The sequence below is a fragment of the Sinocyclocheilus anshuiensis genome, unplaced genomic scaffold (assembly GCF_001515605.1).
Source record: "Sinocyclocheilus anshuiensis isolate Anshui unplaced genomic scaffold, SAMN03320099.WGS_v1.1 scaffold510, whole genome shotgun sequence".
Lineage (NCBI taxonomy): Eukaryota > Metazoa > Chordata > Actinopteri > Cypriniformes > Cyprinidae > Sinocyclocheilus > Sinocyclocheilus anshuiensis.
The window spans coordinates 85701-88869 of record NW_015542360.1 but is presented as its reverse complement, the minus strand read 5'-3'; the positions used below and the strand labels follow the sequence as shown (position 1 = coordinate 88869).

Sequence of the window (3169 nt, the reverse complement as noted above, 5' to 3'; positions counted from 1 at the left end):
TACACACACACATATATAGGCTATACTCTCTCTTTGTGTATTTGAGCATCACACAGATCCGTCCTGTCATTGTTAAGATGAAGACCGGCTCGCAAACAATCCTAAGTGCCTTATTTCCACTACTGTCGCGAACACAGCGCCTGTATGCTCGACGCAGCTGAGCAAGCCATTATTTTAATTTAGCTGAGATCTGAAAGACTCCCTTCTGCAAAAACTCGCTTCGCTTTGTACTCGAGACTCTTTCGCGCAGCTTTCCCGCGCTCACACAAGCGCGCGTAAACCCACAGTTCACAGCGTCTCTGTCAGAGCGGAAGCTTCATTTGTATTCCGCGCGACTCTCGCCAGGTAAGTAATGACAAGCAGCAAAGGCCAGCGTGTCACAGCTCCTCTCAGCTGACGTCAGGCTTTCACACGCCTGTAGGCTCTGGCGCAGATGAGGCCGCTTCTTCCCTCTAATGAGCTGCTGTTTGCCTCTCAGGACTGTACATTATCTCCGGTGTCCTCCGGCCGGGTTCAGGTAATAGTCACGGGTCTCCGTAACGCGCGCGGATTCCGGCGCACGATTTCTTGCTTTCATTTGCATTTGAAAAGCCGTATCCTCGCATGGGATTAAGCATAATGAGAGTCGCGAATACAAAGATGAAGAAAAATGCGATGAAATGGTTCATTGTTGTGGCGACAAGGAGAGTTTGATACGGCTGCAGTGAGCATTGCCTTGGTTCCGCCAGAGCTTTTTGTTTTTTTCTCATTAATTTTATGCTTACACATAAATAAATAATAAAAACGGAGCCAAACCAACTATTTTAAATAGTTTACATTAAACAAACTATTTAACTCCAAAAAGCACTGCAAATAAAATTACTACTTTTAAAGTCATTAATAATAAAATACAATATTCTAAAATAAATTTCCAAGTAAAAAAAAAAATATGATAATATAAATTATTTCAATAAGAATTCCTATAGAAATGATATAAAATGAATTAAAATAATACGTATGTTCAGAAAAATTGTATGCTGTGAAAGCAGATGCTATTATGATGCACTATAAATTGTAATATATAAAATATAGTTAGGCCTACATAAAATGAATACATATACATTATAAATAAAATATTAAAGGGGTCATATGATGCAATTTCAAGTTTACCTTTGTCTTTGGAGTGTTACAAGCTGTTCGTGCATATACAAGATCCGTAAAGTTGCAAAGACTGAAGTCGGAAACCCAAAGAGATATTCTTTATAAAAGTTAAGACTCGTCCACGCCTTTCTAAAACGCCTCATTTCAACACCCCCCCACAAATCTACATCACTGTGTTGGACGATTTGAAAAACACCACCCAAATGTTTATGCAAAGAAAGAAGGTGTAACTTTTATTCTCACTGTAGTATTGTTACCGCCGCTGCCATGTCACGAATACCTGAGGTATTCAGCCAATCACAACGCACTGGATAGCTGGCCAATCAGAGCACACCTCGCTTTTCAGAACGATGAGCTTTGTAGAGAGGAGCAACAATAATGTATGGTATGGTAACCTTAAACCGCGTAAAAGCATTGCATTACACCAAATACACAAAATGATGTTATTTGTAGCATTGTCATATGATCTCTTTAATTTTGAATATAAAATAATGAATAAAAAACATTATTTATACTGAATGTTATAATGAATTTACAATGAATTAGTTTTACGATTTCTTTGGTAAATTGACTTCTTTGATTGGCATTGCTGTCATTGTTAACAAACTGAAAACTATTAAAAATCGTTTTCATTAACAGAAATGACACTGAAGCGTAACAAAATAGAAATATTAGAAGAAAAAAAAGAAAACCTTGAAATAATAAAAAAATGAGCATGATGGAAACTAGAAAAGTTGCTTTACTGAAATAAGTCTAAGTTAAAGTACTAAAATTACTGAAGCGGAAATAAGAAGCTGCATAGAAATATTTAAAAATAATAAAGATGATACAAGCACATAAAATTGCTAAAACTGATATGAAAGACTAAAACTGAAAACATTATTCATTATTTTATTATTTATTGTTTATATAATATTATTCAACATAACACTATATTAATAGTACTAAAATAACTGCTGATTGGTGGATTTTCTTTAGGGATTGTGGGTAATGTAGTTCTTCATTGGGAATTTATCAATTACACATTTTTTTTTTTTTTTGGTTCAAAATTTTAATCACGATGACTTGTGGCTCATACAGAAGCATGAAACCTGCGGTAGCTCAAGGTACTTCTGTATTTAAAGGCTTGTACGTAATTGCTAAAAAAACTGTTCTCTGGATCGAATGAATGGGACTTCCAGAAGCTGACTGTTGTGCTCCATAGCATGTTTATCAAGGCATAAAACAACATCCTGTGTGTTCTTAGAAACGTAATTAAAAGGTCCTAACAAATATAAATGTTTTGGTGTCAGATCCCATCATGGTATCTGCCGTTGGTACATGCTCAAATCAGCTTGCTCTATTATTTAGGCAATTGCTTTTCAGTACCGGCACAGAGGAAAAAAAAGCTGAGCCATTCATCTCGTATGCAGATAATGAGCAAATGTCCTTATGCTAATGAAATGTATTTTAAAAGATTGTTGTGGGACATTGATTCTGATCCTTAACTGTGCTATTAATACCTATTTGCCCTTCCGTTCCTCGAGATGGCAACCCTCTCCCTGTGATGAAATATAATTTTTAATTTATTCAGGAAGGGATGAAAAATGGATGATCTTAGAGGTACAAAAGCCGGAGTCTAGATTGCCTGCAGCTTGCAAACAGGTATTACAAAATAGAGCCATTTCGGCAACATCAGCCTGCAAATGGATTTGAAATTGAGTGGAAAACCATGCGTGCGGAGGGTTAGACTCTTAGCTGCCTTGAAGGGAATTATAGCGAGTAAAATATTCACGCCCCAAAAAAGGGCAAAAGTAAATGAAAGAAGGGGTGACACTTAGACCAATACGCTTTCAATTGCCTAGACTAAAAAGACGCAAATCCGGTTTTCCTGAAGAACAAAGTGCCTACAATTAAAATATCTGTATTAATGCTGCTCCAGGAGTTCATTTTTCCTTCACTTTATTGTGCAAGATTCAATCCCACACAGAAAGTGATTCCATTGGCTGAAAGATCTTGCTTTGGGAATTGTATAAAAAAAAAAAGTATA

The 3169-nt window shown here is 36.4% G+C and overlaps 1 protein-coding gene across 1 annotated transcript in view; it reads right to left on the bottom strand.

The window, feature by feature from the left end:
• The window catches only part of LOC107691887 (metabotropic glutamate receptor 7-like), a 120753-nt gene that overhangs the window by 39814 nt on the left and 77770 nt on the right, over positions 1–3169 (bottom strand). The window lies entirely within an intron of this gene.